Source organism: Ranitomeya variabilis, chromosome 3 (genome assembly GCF_051348905.1).
Source record: "Ranitomeya variabilis isolate aRanVar5 chromosome 3, aRanVar5.hap1, whole genome shotgun sequence".
NCBI lineage: Eukaryota > Metazoa > Chordata > Amphibia > Anura > Dendrobatidae > Ranitomeya > Ranitomeya variabilis.
This window is the reverse complement of record NC_135234.1, coordinates 707,120,912-707,142,158: the sequence shown is the minus strand read 5'-3', so window position 1 is coordinate 707,142,158 and position 21,247 is coordinate 707,120,912. Positions and strand designations below refer to the sequence as shown.

General features: G+C 40.9%; 1 protein-coding gene across 2 annotated transcripts in view; it reads left to right on the top strand.

Moving 5' to 3' along the window:
• The window catches only part of FRY (FRY microtubule binding protein), a 396,668-nt gene that overhangs the window by 39,498 nt on the left and 335,923 nt on the right, over positions 1-21,247 (top strand). Inside the window, exon 2 of one of the 2 annotated variants that reach the window (XM_077298259.1) lies at positions 7,030-7,089. The exons of the other annotated variant lie outside the window; for it this stretch is intronic. The gene's annotated coding sequence lies outside the window, so the exon portion shown is untranslated. The remainder of the gene's footprint in view (positions 1-7,029; positions 7,090-21,247) is intronic. 2 annotated transcript variants of the gene reach the window in all.

Below are 21,247 nucleotides of genomic sequence, written 5' to 3'. Positions count from 1 at the left end.
TTTGCGAAGGTGCGGTGGAAAAGATTCCCTGCGTCCATTTGTTTTCTTGACAGACGTAGATGCGAGTGTGCTGTAACTTTGGGGGTCAGAAGAGCCCCAATTAGCTCTCAGCCCCAACGTTCAGCAGCATGACCACACAGCTGACGTTGCTGCAGCGTGATGAGTTCACCCCTTCATGCTGCTGATGTCGCTTGTCACGAGCACCGCAGAGGCAGTGAAGATGTGGGAGACGGTAAGTGCTCCGAGGAGCTGGGGGAGGGGTAGGGAGATATTTTGCAATATCTGTACTTGTTCACTTTTGACAAATTGACTTTGTCTGATGTTTTGTATTTTGTTAATAAAAATGTATCTGATTAAAAAAAAGTCCTCCGAAGAACTGAAGTTAAAAGGGATTTTTAGTATAGAGGAGCAAGGGTCATTGTACAGAGTGAAAGGCAATGTGAGAGCACAGTATGGAGAGTGTGCAGAATGGGGGACATTGTTAAGAGGGGGCACAGTATGGATAGGACTCAGCATGATGGACAGCATAAAGAGGGGGCACAGTATTGAGATGGGGCAGCAAAGGGAAGACAGTGAAAAGATGAGGCACAGTATGGAGATGGGGCAGCGAGGTTAAGACAGTGTAAAGAAGAGGCACAATATAGAGAGGGCAGTATGGGGGACAGTCTAAAGAGGGGGCACAGTATGGAGAGGGGGAAGCCTCGGGAGACAGTGTAAAGAAGGGGCACATTATGGAGATGGGGCAGCGTGAGGACTATAAAGATCAGGCACAGTATGTAGATAGGGCAGGATGGGGAAGAGTGTGAAGAGGGGGCACAATGAGCTTTAATGGGGATAAATGTAAGGTCATGCACTTGGGTAGAAGTAATAAGATGTATAACTATGTGCTTAATTCTAAAACTCTGGGCAAAACCGTCAATGAAAAAGACCTGGGTGTATGGGTGGATGACAAACTCATATTCAGTGGCCAGTGTCAGGCAGCTGCTACAAAGGCAAATAAAATAATGGGATGCATTAAAAGAGGCATAGATGCTCATGAGGAGAACATAATTTTACCTCTATACAAGTCACTAGTGCGACCACACTTAGAATACTGTGCACAGTTCTGGTCTCCGGTGTATAAGAAAGACATAGCTGAACTAGAGCGGGTGCAGAGAAGAGCGACCAAGGTTATTAGAGGACTGGGGGGTCTGCAATACCAAGACAGGTTATTACACTTGGGGCTATTTAGTTTGGAAAAACGAAGGCTAAGGGGTGATCTTATTACAATGTATAAATATATGAGGGGACAGTACAAAGACCTTTCTCATGATCTTTTTAATCATAGACCTGAGACAGGGACAAGGGGGCATCCTCTACGTCTGGAGGAAAGAAGGTTTAAGCATAATAACAGACGCGGATTCTTTACTGTAAGAGCAGTGAGACTATGGAACTCTCTGCCGTATGATGTTGTAATGAGTGATTCGTTACTTAAATTTAAGAGGGGACTGGATACCTTTCTTGGAAAGTATAATGTTACAGGTTATATATACTAGATTCCTTGATAAGGCGTTGATCCAGGGAACTAGTCTGATTGCCGTATGTGGAGTCGGGAAGGAATTTTTTTCCCCAGTGTGGAGCTTACTCTTTGCCACATGGGTTTTTTTTTGCCTTCCTCTGGATCAACATGTTAGGGCATGTTAGGTTAGGCTATGGGTTGAACTAGATGGACTTAAAGTCTTCCTTCAACCTTAATAACTATGTTACTATGTAAGTATGGAGAGGGAGTAGTATGAGGGTGAAAGTGTATAAAGGGGCACAGAAGGGAGATGAACAGCAAAGGGAAGACAGTGTAAAGAGAGGGAACAGTATGAAGATGTGGCAGCGAGGGGAATACAGTGTAAAAAGGAGGCACAGTACGGAGATGGGTCAGAAAGGGGGGGACAGTGAGGTGCACTGAATGGAAAGGGGTCAGCATGGGGGACATTGTAAAGAGGGGGCACACTATCCAGAATAGGCAGCGATGTGAAGACAGTGTAAAGAGGAGGCACAGAATATAGGGAGGGCAGCATGGAGGACAGTGTAAAAAGGTGCACAGTATGGAGAGGGGACAACATTAAGAACACAGGATGATGTGGTGGGTATAACTCATAAGAGGGGGTGTGATAGTTATAGAACATAACGGAGAATGGTGATAGTGTATAATTCATACGGGTGGTACTATGCTGGTTATTATACATAAAGGGGGATGATGAAGTGGTCATAGTGTATAATACAGGATGTTATGGATGCAAAATTTTATAGGGGAGGATGATGTGGAGGCCATGTATCTTAAGTGATCGTTTAAAGTCTTTTTGTGTAAGGATCATAGTGAGGGACAATTATTGTATTTATTCAATGGCAAGGGATAGGACTAATTTAAGGCACAGCATGGGCCTATATATATTTATTCAAGGGCTTTACACTGACATTTACACCCCTTCATGTGTCTAGGATGCAATAACTGACAGCTCAGCAGTCCAAACTGGTACAGGGACATGTTGAAGCTGTCAGTGCTTTGATTGACAGCTCAGTCATCCAGTCTGGTGCAGGGGCGTGCTGAGCTGTCGGTGTGCTGATTGACAGTTCGGCCATCCAATCTAAGCCTGGCAGGCGCTGGCTGTCTCCAGGTGTTCCTTATCCCAGGTGATTGCCAGGCTACTTAACTGGGCTGTTTCTCCCAGACCTCTACCAGACGTACATTCAGCTACTTTGTGGTTTGTTTATCTGTGCCTTGCATTCTATTTGTAGATGTTTCGTTGCCTGACCTTGGACCTTGCTCTAACCATCCGTCTGTCTAACTTTTTCAGCTCTGATCTGCTATCCTCCTGGTAATAACATTTCCATTATTTGCCAGGCCAATTAGCCAATAACTGGGGTGTTTGTAGGCTAGTAAGATACCCGGGCCACCACAAATCACTGGCCGAGACCAAGGGTTCAGATACAACTGGATATGATGATTACTGACACTGAGAGACCAAGACATGTGCAATCAGTCCACAGTGCTAGCAGCACCACTGGCCAAAAATACATCCAGAACCACTGGGGTAATACACAGTTTCTGATTTCCAGACCAGAACCATGTATTCCACCTCCTGCTATTTCTAGATTGCTGTCATTCGGCATATGGAAACCATGGTTTAGAGGGTGTGGCTCTTGGGGAAAAACATTATGGGCTAATCTCTAAGTTTCGAGTGATTATGTCTATTAAATATTCAGAATAAACCAGATGGTCTTTTTCCCATCAACCCACCCATATTAATCGGAAGAACATTAGGTAATGGATGTATCACTGAAGTTCATAGATGTCTACAATATAGAAAAATTATGCATAAGTTCTGTAAAATATGAATCAGGTGTAAAATGCTATTTCTTTTGTTCTTGTATTAAGTGTTAGAATCTAGAATCATTAATTAATTGATTCATTCATTCCTTCCTTTCCATTGAAAATATCTGGAATATTCACTGGTCAATATTCCTTCCATGTTGCTACAAGGACAATATAGCGTCATGTACTGTACGTTGTCTGGAGGAAAACTTAGAGTAGATAATGGCTCATAAATGCTTTGTAAGAGTAGTAAATCTCCGTTGACCGGCCAATCATAGTCATTAGAGAACAAAGACTCGCTTGTTAATCATATTTATGACTATTATAGTGCAGCCTCGAAACAGATGTACATGGCATTGAAAGGTGCTGTCAGCGTGCCAGGTGTAATTATGCCGTTCTATTCACAGGCAAATGGGAGTAGAGATAAATTTTTTAAGAGATAGGACACATATGCATCCAGGTTTCAGCAGTATGCAATGTACATGTACCGGCACAGAATGGCAAACATGGAATTTAAAGGAGAACTACAGGATCTTAGTAGGCTGCTGCTTACTCATTTCTAAGAGCGAGTTCACACATCACACATTTGTTGCAAAATTTCAGTGCGAGTATCAATTATAGTGCTTTCACTAACGCCATTGAAAAAAAATCCTGACATTTATTTGAAACATTAAAACCAGGGAAATGTAAAAAAACATAATTTTTTTTAGATCCACTTTGTCATGACCAAGACAAAACGCATAGACCCAATGTCTCTCTCCTCTACTTTTCCATCCTTTATGTATTTTACTTTTGTGGTTGCTGGAACCATATCTTCTCCCATCTTTGTACCTACACCAGTGAGGTATGAACCTCAGTACTGCTGCCATCTCTATTTTGTTGGGCGTTTCTGTTTAGAGCTACATGGTTTTGAAGTATTTGAAATATTCGGAGACCCGATCATGCAGATTTAACAAGCATTCATAATAAAGTCTTTTCAAATGGAGCTTTGATCTGATCCTTTGTCATATCTGCGGATTAAATTATTCATGGTAACATCGTTTTCCATCAAGGCACTTCTCCCAGATGACATCATACAATACAAAGAAATGCAGCTTAGCCGCTCACGTCGACTCTTTGTCTTTAAATCACAGGGCATTTGGCTCAGAGTATGATCTGTAGGAGGTGAGTGTTATCAGACAATTGCTTGTATAAAATATTCAACTTTGTTTTAAATTATTCTGCCATGCAAGAAAGCAAAAAAAAAAAGTGGCCATATGGCCTGCCTAGATTAGAGGCACATGTGCCATACACATTCTATAAACGCTGCCAACAGGCAGGTTTCACACACTGACATTTTGGCCAGAAAGGACGGCATGGGCGAGCTAATCCATGGCTCATTAAAATTGTGATTTAAATGACAGCGGGTTGAGAATTGAGAATCTGCGTCTTCTGTTGTTTGGTGACTCAGCGATGGATGAGCAGTGGCATAAAGGTTTGCATTTGGATGAGGCTTTCATCTGTCATTTTGGTGAAGTAGTCTGTAGTTATAAATCACGATAAATGCATTGGAAAATGGGTTTAAATAGAACAGATCATTGAAAATGTTGGCTTTTTATAATAATGTGGGATATTTGTATTCTCGACAAAAAATTAAACCAACCTGGATTATTGGATAATTTTGAGTGTGCTTTTGTTATTTTATTATAGTACTTTCTGTAAATGGCAGCATTCTTTTTCTTTACTTGATACGTGTCGTATCATCCTGTTGTTTCTCTATGAATCATAGAATCATAGAATGTTAGAGTTGGAAAGGACCTTCAGGGTTATCGTGTCCAACCCCCTGCTCAATGGAGGATTCACTAAATCATCCCAGATACATGTCTGTCCAGCCTCTGTTTGAAGACTTCCATTGGAGGAGAACTCACCACCTCTTGTGGCAGCCTGTTCCGCTCATTGATCACCCACACTATCAAAAAATAATTATCTAATATCTAATCTGTATCTTCTCCTTTTCAGTTTCACCTTTTGGGGTCTATGCGCAGACAGTATTTTTATGAGTTTTCAGTGCATAAATTGAGAAAAAACTAAGTGGAAAACCTTCTCCAAATCTCAAAACTACTCAAAAAAGTTTTTTAAAAGGCGTTTCTGCTCAGTGGGTATGTGCACACAACGTCTTTTTCAAGCAGTTTCCACTTTGATAACCACCTGGAAACCTATCAAAAAACATTAAAAGGAATGAACATATGATTGTCTATGGAAAAGCTAATTCCTGTGCATATGTTTAGGCTTTTGTTTCTTCTTTAAACTGCTTCAGGATTTGGTAAGCCTAGAGCGGTTCAAAGAAGTGTTATATTCATTCTTCCATGCAGAAGCCAACCAATCTCTTAATAGAGCATATAGTAAAAAGACGCCGGCAATGGAGCCACTGTGAAAATGATGGCAAAACCCCTGCGAAACCGCTTTTGAAGAATACAGTCACCTTTTTCCTGCAGATGCTTTGTATGTGAAAATTCTGACGGCTGACAATTTCTTCTATAAAAACTAATCAAAAATACTCCGACTCCATAGAAACTCTACAAAAAAATTCTATGTGCACATTCATTTAGTGTATGTTCCCTAGGAGTCTTTTTGCAAAGTTTCAGAGCAGTAACTCAAAGTTTTTGTGTAGTTTTGAACTTTGCAGGAGGATTTAGGGAGTTTCCTCTCAGTTTCTGCTTCACAAGTTCCTTGAAAAACCTATTGTGTACAAAGCCTAATGTGGATTTCCTAGAAAACCCAATAAAGGACATGCATGCTACTTTTTAGTCTTCATACAGGTTAACCAAGTTTGGCCACATCCAACATTCATGGTCCAAGTACAGACCATGATGTCCAAATTAACCGTTAGTCTCTTGACCCCAACCCAACAATCACATGACATACGGATGGTCACACATAGGTGATCCATTTTTTATGCACACATTGACTTTTATAATGGGCTACTCTGATACAGAATACAAATCAAAATATTGGCCCTATGATTTTTATATATGGGAACTAGTGATGGCCGTGAATGCTCGGCTCGATACAATGGAGCATGGGGATGCTCAATCAAGTATTGAGCAGTGCCGAGTATCACGTGGTGCTCGAGTGCTCGTGTCACCGTATGAAGCTCATTTTAATTATGTGAGCGAGGCATAGAGAGAGAGAGAATTTTTACTCTAGAAACATGCTTGAGTTTGCCATTCCTTTACATTTTGTTCGCTACTCGACTCAAGCAAGTCCGAGCGTCCGACGTGCTCTATTCCAGTACCAAGCACTTGAGCATTTCAGTGCTTGATCAACATTAATGGAGACCATTGGCCGAGTCTAAAACCATTCATGTGAACTACCATCTTGACTTGCATTGTTCACTGTCCACTATCAGTTTTGCATACGGACAACACACAGATGTTTGATACGCTCGTCTGAACGAGCTCTAAGTCCATGTCAGACCAAGTAAAGACCTTTGCTACATGATTTAAGAGATTTAGCCAAACCAATGTCTTCTCCAACAGGTTGCAATCACATTCGTTGCTTTTTTAAAGGCCGGCGTTTGGCAAATATTCCAGAAAATGCCTCTATATCCATCACCAGTACTGTGCCTGAAATACATAGCAATGTGTCTAGATTCACATTACCTACACATTCGCACTTGTAATTCTGTTGTTTCATTATTCCAGACGATGCAGGATGTCTAATATCACAGATGAGACTCAGTGAGTACTAGCCTTCTGGACAAGGTAAGATCATTTATTCACTTGCCAAATTTTACATGCACTTTTCCTGGAGATGACTGAGATAGGTCTTGAATTTCAGTATCTGATGTGTTTCATTTCCAACTCTGTTCTTAATCTTCCAAATAATTCAATTTACCAATTTAAGTCTAGATATCTGAAAGAGTAAACGCCTTAATAAATTAAGTCTATTGAAGGAATGGAAATTATTACATTCCATGCATCATAAGCATATCAGGCCATGAATGTGTTATTTCTGACAAGGATGGATGACAGCTACAGTTGTGCTCAAAAGTTTACATACCCCGGCAGAATTTTAGCTTTCTTGGCCTTTTGTCAGAGAATATGAATGATAACACCAAAACTTTTTCTCCACTCATGGTTAGTGGTTGGTTGAAGTCATTTATTGTCAAACTACTGTGTTTTCTCTTTTAAAATCATAATGACAACCCAAAACATCCAAATGACCCTGATCAAAAGTTCACATACCCTGGTGATTTTGGCCTGATAACATGCACAGAAGTTGACACAAATGGGTTTGAATGGCTACTAAAGGTAACATCCTCACCTGTGACCTCTTTTCCTGTAATCAGTGTGTGTGCATAAAAGCTCAAGGATCCAGACAGACTCCTCCATCTTTCATCCAGCCACTTACGTTTCTGGATTGTGAGTCATGGGGAAAGCAAAAGAACTGTCATCGGATCTATGGGAAAAGGTAATTGAACTGTATAAAATAGGAAAGGGATATAAAAAGATATTAAAGGAACTGATAATGCCAGTCAGCAGTGTTCAAACTGTGATTAACAAATGGAAAATCAGGGGCTCTGTAAAAACAAAACCATGGTCAGGTAGACCAACAAAAAGTCTGTCCACAACTGCCAGGAACATTTATCGGGATGCAAAGAAAAACCCACAAATAACATCAGTTGAAATATTAGACTCTCTGAAACCTAGTAGTGTGGCTGTTTCAAGATGCACAATAAGGAGGCACTTGAAGAAAAAGGACTGCATGGTCAAGTCACCAGAAGAAAACCATTACTGCGCAAATGTCACAAAGTAATCTCACCTGCAATATGCAAAACAGCACAGAGACAAGCCTCAAAACTTCTGGAACAAGGTAATTTGGAGTGATGAGACCAAAATTGAACTTTTTGACCACAACCATAAATGTTACATTTGGAGAATGGTCAACAAGGCCTATGATGAAAGGAACACCATTCCTACTGTAAAGCACGGAAGTGGATCGCTGATGTTTGTGGATGTGTGAGCTACAAAGGCACAGGAAACTTGGTCAATGTTGAAGGAAACATGAATGCAGCCTGTTATCAGCAAGTACTAGAAGCAAATTTGCACTCATCAGCCTGGAAGCTGTGCATGGGACGTACTTGGACGTTCCAACATTACAACGATTCAAAACACAAGGCCAAGTCGTCCTGTCATTGGCTACAGCAGAACAAAGTGAAGCTTCTGGAGTGGCCATCTCAGTCTCCTGACCTCAATATTATTGAGTCACTCTGGGGAGATCTCAAGCATGCAGTTCATGCTAGACAGCCAAGGAATTTACAGAAACTGGAGGATTTTTGCCAAGAAGAGTGGGCAGCTTTACCATCTGAGAAAAAAAGAATCTCATTCACAAATACCACAAAAGACTTCAAGCTGTCATTGATGTTAGAGCGGACAATACACGGTATTAAGAATTGGGTAAGTAAACCTTTGATCAGGGTCATTTGGATGTTTTGGGTTGTCATTATGATTTAAAAAGAGAAAACACAGTTGTTTTACAATAAATGGCTTCACCCAACCACTATCCATGAGTGGAGAAAACGTTTTGGTGTTATCATTCATATTCTCTGAAAAAAGGCCAAAAAAGCAAAAATTCTGCCAGGCTATGTAAACTTCTGAACACAAGTGTATAAAATGGCTTACATAGAAGAAAGGTGTCTTTAAAGCAAAGATAAAATATGCCCCCATTGGGTGCCAGGTCCAGATAAGGGTTATTTCTCTACATCTTTTCCATGATCCTTGGTCCAATTCTTCGTCTCCTTGCTTACAGCTCTTCTGATTTATGAAAACCAATTATATAGGGGACAGGATCCTCCAGGGCTGGTCTTTTATCTCCATCCTCCATCCTGTGGTTCACATACCCATGCCATAGGAAAATAACATGGTGACTCAGTGGTTAGCAGCACTATAGCTTGCAAAATTAGGGTCCTAAGTTCAAGGACACCAACAATGACAACATCTGCAAGGAGTTTGTATGTTCTTCCCGTGTATACTTGCTTTTCCTCTAGGTTCTCTGGTTTCTTCTCACAATACAAAGACTTACTGATAGGTAATGAAGATTGTAAGCCCCAATGGGGACATTGATGATGATGTCTGTAAAGTGCTGTGGAAGTAATGGCCCTATAAGTGAGTGAAATAAAAAGATATTGAAATTCTATCACATTCATATTGATATCGAAGTAAGATCCTATCTAGCACTCCCAGCTATGTTCAGTTTGTCGTTTTGCCCATTAGTTGGGCGTTTCATTCCCGCCATGATTTTTGACAGCAAGTACTGTATATGTATAGTGCAGCAAGCACAGAAACCTCAAAACCTTGAAGGAAGTATATCTCAATGGGTTTCGTCAGGCTCCATTTGGATCTATAGTGTAATGGATTCAGCAAGTCGTAGAGCTTCCATTAGTAATGGAAACCATTATACCAGTGTGAACAGAGCTTTACCTTAGAAAACAAGCAGTATCTGTTCTCAGATGAAGCCATTTGTCCAAACACCATGTAATGAGATACCATGTAATGAAGGTAATGTAAAGCTATGGCTGTTCATTATCTGAGCCAGTAAACTGGTTCCTGATTGTAAAACTGAATGTGAAGAGAAAAGCTAACAACTGAGTTAATTAATAAACCCTTGAAATAGTAACAGATAATTATTGCAATTACACATGTTTTTTATACACATGTTTACTTCCTCTGTTTGTGTTGGAACAAGAAAAAAAAAAACTGAAAAAAAAAAGGCAAATTGGACATAATTTCACACAAAAGCCCCAAAATGGGCCTGACAAATTTGTCGGCACCTTTCCAAAATTGTGGGTAAACAATTTTGTTTCAAGCATGTGATGCTCGTTCAAACTCACCTGTGGCAAGTAACAGTTGTGTGCAATATGAAAATCACATCTGAAACCAGATAAAAAGGGGACTCAATATTTGCATTGTGTGTCTGCGTGTGCCACACTAAACACGGAGAACAGAAATAGGAGAAGAAAACTATCTGAAGAGCTCTAGGTGTGACAGAGCCCTTCCTGTGCCTCTGCCTCACTAGGTTATTCCCGCCCAGCACTAGCCTATTTACCTTGATTGATAGCGCACCGTCTTATTTTCTTGCCTGGCACCTGACGTCACACAGATAGTGAGTCATCAGTCTGGCCACAGAGGCTCTGTTATGAGCAAAGCATTGGACATGGAAAAAATTGGGCTCTTTCCCTGTCCCTTCACACCTCTTGGGTTACACCATGGGTGGGGAACCACCAGCATCGGTCCCATGCAGATTCCTAGGGACTGCAGTACTCGGGCCGAGGATTGGGCAGTTCACCGTCTTTGTAGTCCCAAATGCGCAACCTTGTTTATCAAACCACTAGCTCTCCTTTCATTTGTGGTTATGTAATTTTAAGATTTTTTGAATAAATGTATGTTTTTATTGGAGCTGGAATTCATCGTTTTTCTACTGCATGCTCACGTCTGGGTGAGGACGTTTTCCGTGCTCCTTCTCAATTCAATTGAACTGCAATCAGGCGAGCTGGAATCCACTTTTAGTACATAAATATAGAAATGGCCACTGGCAGAAAAAAGGTTCCCACCCCTAGGTTATACCATAGGGCAGATGCCCATGATTTTTTTTATAGAAACAGTACCACTCTAGTCCATGACTATAACAGCCCATACATGTTAATTGTTTGACGAAAGCTCTTTCTCTCTCCCGTCCCTATACATGATAACTTTCCTAACAAAGTTGACTGAATCAGCCAGCTGTAAAGGTAAATTTTAATCAGAAAAATTACCTATCTGATATCACAATCAGTTTTAAAAATAAAAAAAATTAATCTTGCAATTTTCACACTGGCCACTTTTTTTTTTTAGACTCTAACATCCTGTTGTTACAGGAAACAACACATGTACATAGCTACAATGGTCAGACCCCGTCCCTATCTTTTGTATTGGGGCATCCATTGAGCGTCTGAAAAGGTTATTGTGACGGGAGGGGGAAAAGAGTCAGCTATGACATCACCCAATGTGATTGGTGGAGCCTATGTTATCAGCTGTGTACAGCGGTATTACCTTTCATTGTATCCTGCCTCTGAAGATAAGGAGCCTGCTGAAAACTCTTCCTGAAAGGACAAGTAATTTGAATCTAAAAAAGCCCCCGTGGTTAGTGTGAAAATTGCAAGATTACTAATTTTGTTTTTTAATATTGAATATGATATGAAAAAAGAACATTATCAACGTTTTGTAAAAAAAAAAAAATACATGTAACCGTAAAACCTTAATTTAATATGTATGATAACATTAGGGCTACATTCACACATCTGAGATTATCTACTTCCAAGGACTGTTTTTGTCTCATGTGTCATCTATGTAAGGCTATGTGCACACGATGCAGATTTTGCCGCAGATCCGCAGCGGATCTGCAGCTGCGGGTCCGCAGCAGTTTCCCATGAGTTTACAGTACAATGTACACCTATGGGAAACCGAAAACGCTGTGTCCATGCTGCGGAAAAAAACGCGCGGAAACACAGCGGTTTACATTCCGCAGCATGTCAATTCTTTGTGCGGAATCCGCAGCGGTTTTACACCTGCTCCATAATAGAAAACCGCAGTTGTAAAACCGCAGTGGAATCCGTACGAAAACCGCGGTAAATCCGCTATAAATCCACAGGAAAAACACAGTGTTTTTGCCCTGCGGATTTCTCAAATCCGCTGTGGAAAAATCCACAGACGACCATTCTACGTGTGCACATACCCTAAAGGAATTGAACTGCTGTACCAGACACGGCCCATGAACAAGAGTGGTGCTGTTTCTAAAAAAAAAAATGTAATTTGGATCCTACGGTTAGTAACATGACTCTGCTGTAGTAATGTGATATCAGTAAAAAAAAAAATAATAATGTTATATTAAGAAAACTAATGATTTTTACATTAAATCATAATATTTCAATCAATATGGTAAAAAATAAGATTACAAGTGATGAATAAATGAAAGAAAAATTAATATTCCTGCTTTGGACAAAATAGAGCCAGTGAAGAATGGACGTATTATGGTAATTGATCCTTATTAATTCCTTCCTGATGTATGATCTGCAGAAAAGCTATAACTATTATGGCCATTACTATCTCCGTGTAACACAATATTATTTGAGCAGCTGCTGCTCTGCGCTGTACATGACACTGGTGATAAAATAATAGGAAATGAGAGCTTCAGTATCCTGCTATTTACTCTGGTCACATAATTCAACCATTATAAGGATTATAATAATGGAACTGTACAATGGTAATGAACGTTTCCACAGAAAATTACATTATTCTGCTCATCTTCATTGTCGGTTCTGTCCTACAAATCTGTAAGCATTCTGTGTGCCACCATATGGCGCCACTATATGATATTACATTAGAGGTATTCTCCTCCAGAAGTGAGGCTTGGAGTTGGGAACTCCGCTCTCCGAAATCTGAGGCGTAGACAGTGCCTTGGAAAAGTATTGATGCTCCATGAACTTTTTCATTTTTTCTTGTTACATCCACAAACTTAAATGTATTTTCATTAGGATTTTATGTGATATAGCAACACAAAGTAGGAAGTGTTTGTGAAGTGTAAAGGAAACAATACATGGTTTTCTATATATTTTTTAAAAAATAAATCTGAAAATTGTGCATTTGTATTCAGCCCCCCTGAGTCAATACCTTGTATGTCCATCTTTAGCCCAAAAAGTTGTCTCATCTGGCTAGATCATCTTATTCCCCATGCTAGCTGCGACCCCTACTTGGCTTTTTGCAAACTGCAAACGGGACTTCTTCTGTCTTGCCTTCAAAAATGTCTTTCTTTTTTTTCACTTTTCTGTAAAAGCCACATTTGTGGAGTACAAGACTAAAGCCGGGGTCACACTACCGTATAACACGGCCAAGTGCTATGAGATAAAACATCGCAGTGCACTCGTCCCAGTGTTACTCTATGGGGCAGCTCAGATCTGCGATAATTTTCTCATGCCGATTCGGCAGCATGCAGCGATTGGCAGTGAGACTCAGCTCACTCGCACCCATACAAGTCTATGGGTGCAAGTGAAACATCGCCCTGCACTCTAATATCACACGAGTGCAGTGCGATATACGCTGATGCCGGCAGTAGAGGAGATGGAGAAATTAATTTCTCCACCACCTCCGCTGTTCTCAGATTCTGTCATTCGAGAGGATCACAGTAGAACTGACACTCAGCTCCCACTCACAGCAGAGTAGGAGCCAAGAGTCATTAGCATATCGCATCGAATGCCATACACTAGTGTGACTCCAGCCTTATACTTCTCCTGTGGACAGATTCTCCCACCTGAACTGTGGAATTTCTGAAGCTCCTCCAGAGTGACCATGGGCCTCTTGGCTGCTTCTCTAATTAGTGCTTGCCTTGCTTGGGATGTCAGTTTAGGTGGACGGCCAAGTCTCGGTAAGTTTGCAATTGTGCCATACTCCTTCCATTTTTAGATGATGGATTGAGCAGTGCTCTCTGAGATGTTCAGAGCTTGAGCTATTTTTTATAACCTAACCCTGCTGCTTTAGTCTTTTCTACAACTTTATCCCTGGCCTGTCTGGTGTGTTCCTTGGTTTTCATGATGCTGTGTGATTCCTAATATTCTCAAACAAACCTCTGAGGCCATCACAGAACAACTGTAGTTATACTGAGAATAAATTACACACAGTTCGACTCAATTTACTTATTATGTGGATTCTGGAGGCAATTGGTCATGGCTATCAGACTATAGGAGTCTGAATACAAATAAACGTCACAATTTTTAGATTTATATTTTCAAAATAATTAGAAAACCATATATCATTTCCTTTACACTTCACAAATACTGTGTTGGTATATCACATAAAATACCAATAAAATACATTTAAAGGGGATATCTGGGACTTTGTAAAAAAAAAAAATATGCCTAAGCATTAACAGGCAGATCACAGGCCGCTCATGCCAGTGATTCAGTTGTCTCTGCTGAAATCACGTCAAAAGTGCGGCAACTTCCTTTCCACCCTGCTCTGTTGATAGGGCAGGATTTGCAACATCATACTAATTGACAGCCGGCTTAATCAGCATGATGTCGGCAGTCACGCCCTGTTGACAGAGCAGCCCGGAAAAAGAAGAGCTGTTCTGTTGACAGGGAGCAGCTGAATCACTGGCAGGAGCAGGCTATAACCACACTGTGGCCGTGAAGAATGGCACCAAGCACTAGTGATGAGCGAACGTCTTATCCGAGCATGCTCAGGTGTTATCCGAATATCTGGGGTGTGTTTGTATAATATGTTCGAGTCCCAGTGGCTGCATGATTTGCGGCCGTTAGATAGCCACAACACATGCAGAGATTGCCTGTTTGTTAGGGAATCCCTTTCACCTTTTCAGACTTCTAAAGAGGCAAAGCAGTTAAACGAGGTAACCTGACAATTTTTCAGGTAGTTTCTGCTTGAAAAGCTGCTCACTATTTTATACAGACAAGTCGTAAAAAAAAAAAAAAAAAAAAAAGAAAACACCGCAAAAAATGTTCTCATGGACACAAATGCTTCAGGAAAAACATCACCGGCATTTTCGTGAAACGTCTTTTTCAAAAACTCGGCAGGTACACCAGCATCTAAGACGTCGAGTGCACATCCCGTAAAGGGGTTTTCCTCTTTCAGGAAACTTCTGTTTGCAGACACAATTAGATGTAAAAAGATAAATACTGTGTCCAGGATCCAGCATTGTGTCTGCCACGAACTCTGTTGTTTGGCTGCAATGATATCGCGTGGACAGCCCTGCAGCCAGTCACTGAGCTTATGTTGATGGCACGGTCTGCTGAGCTCAGTGATTGGCTACAGGACTGTCATCTCATCGTCACTGCAGTCAAGCAACAGAAACCGGGGTAGCGGTGTACACAAAACGCTGGAACCTAGACACAGCTTTTAGCTTTTGGGCTTTTCTTTACACCTAACTGCGCCTACAGACAGAAGTTTCATCAAAATGGAAAACACCTTTAAGCTTATATTTTGCATGATGCCTTAGTTATAACTATTGTGAACAAAGCTGGATGGCAACCAAAATGGTTGCATGATTGCATATTAGCTCCTATCGAGTGGGTCACTCCAGTTTCCCGTACTCCAGACTGGCCCTATATCCATACCTATACACGTTTGTCATTGAGCATTCTGGAACAGCTGGGTGATAATCTCTATAGGATCTCCATTGGTAGGTATATTAGGCTAGTCCAACACCTCGTTTGGGGTCCGCTTTCAGCATGTATGCCTGGACATTCTCAGTATGTCCATAGCTGATCATTAGCCAGATATATGACATGCGAGTAATGTTGTAGAATATGTTTGGCTGGTATATGCCTGAAATGTGCTAGCTATTAACCACCACGTGGTATACGTCAGTGGCAGACATATAGGCTGTATATATACATATATATATATATAATATGGGGCATACACCCATAATACCAAAATGAATAGAACTGTAGTTATTTCTCCCCTTTCGAAGCCGAGGACGGCTCAAGAGATCCATTGTGGATTTTATGATTAATTTCCTTATATATACTTATATATTAATAATTTAGGGGTAAATGCTTTTCCGTTACGGTCCATTGAAAATTAGAGCAGTAATAGGGTGGATTCATGGCGTAATCCAGAACAAAGTAAAACTGTCTTTGTTATTAGCACAAAGTTATTCCAGAAGAAACCAAACTTGTCCTCAGGCTCAAAGGAGTAACACGAGCCGGTTCATGCATCTTATTGCTGTGTAAATTATTCAGGCACCCCTAGGATCTAATTATATGTTAAATGGGGTTAGGATACATTTTAGGATACCAAAAGAATAGGTCTTCTTCCGTGTCACTGTATACACATTTGTGTAGGATTAGCTGTCATGTCGGTCAGAGAAGAAGTCTCCGGGCTGTACAGGTATAGTGTCTGCATAATGGAAGGAATGGATGGAAGCGGCTACACACCGGTCTACTCAACGGTGCCTTAAAGAGGTCTCAATTTTGTGGGGTGATGCAAGGGGCATTATTGCTGCATAGGGTGCACATTATTACTCTATGGGGCATATTACTGTGTGGTACCTACGAGGTCATTATTTCATTTAGGGACACAGAAGGTCACCATTACTATGTGGGGTACATAGGTAATACTACATAGAGTAGGTGTAAAAAAAATGTCACTGTTACTTTGTGGGGCTCTTTTGCTGTGTGATACAGACTGGAGCAGTAACACATGTTAAGGAGCACTATTCAGTATCTGCCACTATTATTTTTCTAGAGGTGCTGTGTGTGTGACTGTTTGGCTATAACTTTAGTTATGACACCATAATTTCTGACGTGCAGTTTTTAGGGGCACCGTGCAACCCCCGTAGTCACTAGACATCAGCATTGCAGGACTCTGAGCACGCCTTGAGATTGACTACATGTGACTGTTAGTGGTACAATATTTCAGCATTTGTGGTCCCATTTGTAATTTTTCCCATTTAACGCCATTGTATATCTGATCCTCCTATTGGTCCAAGCTTTGAGATAGTAATAGGACCCCCTAATGCTATAATAGCTTAAAGTAGAAAACAACAGTACCGGATTAGGTATAGTAAGCACTGGTCTGTGGACCCTTTGTCTTAATGGGGCCCCGCGCATCAGATGAAAAATAAAAATGATTTGATACCGAAAAAAAAATTGCAATCAGTTTGCCGGATATTGGAGGCAAGCTAGAGCAACAGAGCTCCGATGTGAACATTACAGCCAGCGGAAGTGAAATGATGTTTCAGACATTGTCAGGTATATTTGAGAATTCACAAGTGGTACAGGAAGGGCATCTATGCAATTGGGCGTTGCAACTGTGTGATTGGCCAGAACGGGCAGTGGGCGTGGAGGAAGAGGAAAGTGCCCGCAAGTTCTCGCCAACTAAAGATCGTAATAGGACATTCATGAGTAGAAGCTTCAGGAACACAGATGAATATACAGGTCCTTCTCAAAAAATTAGCATATAGTGTTAAATTTCATTATTTACCATAATGTAATGATTACAATTAAACTTTCATATATTATAGATTCATTATCCACCAACTGAAATTTGTCAGGTCTTTTATTGTTTTAATACTGATGATTTTGGCCTACAGCTCCTGATAACCCAAAAAACCTGTCTCAATAAATTAGCATATTTCAACCGTCCAATCAAATAAAAGTGTTTTTTAATAACAAACAAAAAAACCATCAAATAATAATGTTCATTTATGCACTCAATACTTGGTCGGGAATCCTTTGGCAGAAATGACTGCTTCAATGCGGCGTGGCATGGAGGCAATCAGCCTGTGACACTGCTGAGATGTTATCGAGGCCCAGGATGCTTCAATAGCGGCCTTAAGCTCATCCAGAGTGTTGGGTCTTGCGTCTCTCAACTTTCTCTTCACAATATCCCACAGATTCTCTATGGGGTTCAGGTCAGGAGAGTTGGCAGGCCAATTGAGCACAGTAATACCATGGTCAGTAAACCATTTACCAGTGGTTTTGGCACTGTGAGCAGGTGCCAGGAAGCATGAAGTGCTCCAAAATCTCCTGATAGCTAGCTGCATTGACCCTGCCCTTGATGAAACACAGTGGACCAACACCAGCAGCTGACATGGCACCCCACACCATCACTGACTGGGTACTTGACACTGGACTTCAGGCATTTTGGCATTTCCTTCTCCCCAGTCTTCCTCCAGACTCTGGCACCTTGATTTCCGAATGACATGCAAAATTTGCTTTCATCAGAAAAAAGTACTTGGGACCACTTAGCAACAGTCCAGTGCTGCTTCTCTGTAGCCCTGGTCAGGCGCTTCTGCCGCTGTTTATGGTTCAAAAGTGGCTTTACCTGGGGAATGCGGCACCTGTAGCCCATTTCCTGCACACGCCTGTGCACGGTGGCTCTGGATGTTTCCACACCAGACTCAGTCCACTGCTTCCTCAGGTTCCCCAAGGTCTGGAATCGGTCCTTCTCCACAATCTTCCTCAGGGTCCGGTCACCTCTTCTCGTTGTACAGCGTTTTCTGCCACATTGTTTCCTTCCAACAGACTTACCATTGAGGTGCCTTGATACAGCACTCTGGGAACAGCCTATTTGTTGAGAAATTTCTTTCTGGGTCTTACCCTCTTGCTTGAGGGTGTCAATGATGGCCTTCTTGACATCTGTCAGGTCGCTAGTCTTACCCATGATGGGGGTTTTGAGTAATGAACCAGGCAGGGAGTTTTTAAAAGCCTCAGGTATCTTTTGCATGTGTTTAGAGTTAATTAGTTGATTCAGAAGATTAGGGTAATAGGTCGTTTAGAGAACCTTTTCTTGATATGCTAATTTATTGAGACAGGTTTTTTGGGTTATCAGGAGTTGTAGGCCAAAATCATCAGTATTAAAACAATAAAAGACCTGACAAATTTCAGTTGGTGGATAATGAATCTATAATATATGAAAGTTTAATTGTAATCATTACATTATGGTAAATAATGAAATTTAACACTATATGCTAATTTTTTGAGAAGGACCTGTATATATATATATATATATAGAGATATATACAGTGTGTACGTAAAGTCATGGTGCACTTTTGACCAGTCACTAGAAAGCAACAAAAAACGATAATGTGAAATCTGCTCCAAATAAAAGAAAAACTCTCCCAGTTTCATACCTATTCAGTGCAGTTCTATGTGGGCTCCATTTGTTGCCCTACACACATCCAAATGATAGTGAAGTTCTTGCCACACACAGGTAAGGACGTCTGGTATAACAGAGTGAATAATGTCTGTGATTCTCTGTTTTAAGTGATTAATGTCATTGATACGTTCAATGTACACATGGAAAGACGCCTCATCACTAAACACAATCTTCTGCAAAAATCTTGCATCATTGTCGATCTCATGAAGCATATCTGTAGCAAAGACGCATCGCTTGGGTCTATCTGCCGATTTGATAGTGTGCAACAGCCACAATTTGTACCCCGTAAAACAGAGAAGTTTCTTTAACACCTTATGAACTGTAGTCTTGCTTAGGTGTAATTGTCGAGCACACACACAGATTTTTTAGGGCTCCTTAGGTAGCTATCCCGTTGTCGGGACCACACTCAGTCGGAGCAGCCTTTGGAAGTGGGGAATCACCAGAAATAATACACAAGACACGTCTCGTATAGTATATCACTGGGAAGCCTCTGAAGCACGCCTGCCTTCAAGGTGCTATCCCCTCTTTATATAGTTGTACAGGTAGTTTCAGTGGTTATACAAGTTTTGCTTGTTTAAACAAAGAGAGAAAAGAGAAGACAAAAGAAAACAGTTTCGGCTATGTGATAGTTTCACAACAAACAAAACAGTACAGTTTCGCCTAAGTGGCAGTTTCACAAACAAAAAATAGGATTTCACACTATGGCTAAAATGTCCTTGAATGGACAGGTCAATATTGATCACAAATTCTTTTTGGTTCATTGAGGTAACCATTTTTGTTCCGCTCTTCACACCGTATAGCCTCTACAGACTCGTCACTGACTTATGGCCTACCAGAACGGGGTTTCTCCACCAAACTGCCGGTTTCCTTCAACTGCTTATCGCACCGAGTAATGTTATTCCTATGTGGTGGCGCTTCATTATAAACGCGCCGATATTCACGTTGTACTTTGGTCACGGATTTGAATTTAGCGAGCCCCATATCTTGTAACATCCATATCTTGCCTGGCATGGAAAACCACACAGCTGGCATAAGCTTGTGGTTGCATGATGTCACAGACCTGGCAGTGTATTAATCAGAGTTCAGTTTATTAGGGGTTAATCTGACTGGGGGCTCAGCAATAGCTTAAATGAGTTTGTGTTGTTTGATTGGTTCTCGTTATCTCTCCTCATAAACAGGTCTGATACGATTGGGCCAGAGAAAGAGCGCCAAAATGTAAACTATAAATGGATCCTGTGACTGGTCAAAAGTGCACCATGACTTTACGGACACACTGTATATATTTAGGCCTACACCTGACGTCAGTGTTAGTTTAATTCACTTAATTTTCGCTTTGTTTTAAAAATTTGAATGGTGGATTAAAATTGTTAATGGTAAATTTTAAAACTTATTAGGAATTAATGTGCTGGAGGGGCCCCAAGATTTCAACTGCCCAGTGGTCTCCAAAAGGTTTAATCTGGCACTGGAAAACAACTCAATCTGGACTTTGCAGCCAATTACTTGATACTAGAATCTCTTTATTACGTTGATGTACAAACAAACTTACCAACTTTTGCTTGTTGTATTCCAGGAGGGGAACTTTGGGTAATGCCCACCCCCCTTCTAGAGGAGACACTGCCCATTCAGATTATTACTGCCCCTTCAATGCCCCACACGCCTAAATGTGCCATGTTGTGCTGCTGAATCACTATATTACAAGACCTGTTGGGAAGTTTTCCAGGTTATGGAAGGGGTCTGTTTTTTGGAGGAGTGTGTGGAGAACTTCTTGGATGTTTTGAGAGAGTTGGCAAGTATGATTTTACAAATATCTTCAATCTATAGATGACAGCACACAACGAAGATAAAATGAATGATTAAATTAAAAGTTGACGTGCCCAAATTCCGCAGAGAGGGTGGGTAATCAGAATCGCTACCTCTGGTGACCCTGGTCTGGACGTTGCGGCTCTGTAGTCGACATTTCTTCTATAATGTATTTTGTGTGAATTGAATGTGTTGTAAGTCAGTGAAGGAAGTTCTAAGTTATTTTCTCGAATTACGTATATTCTAAATAAAGTTTTCTATGGCAACGCGACACTTAAACCTTCTGATGTAATGTATAAATAGGCAAGGAGTGACTGCACAGAACAGATATACAACGTTCCTCAGAATCTCCACTAATTTCTTGTTTTGTCTCTGGAGAGGAAATAGCCGCGAAATTCATTGTAAGTGG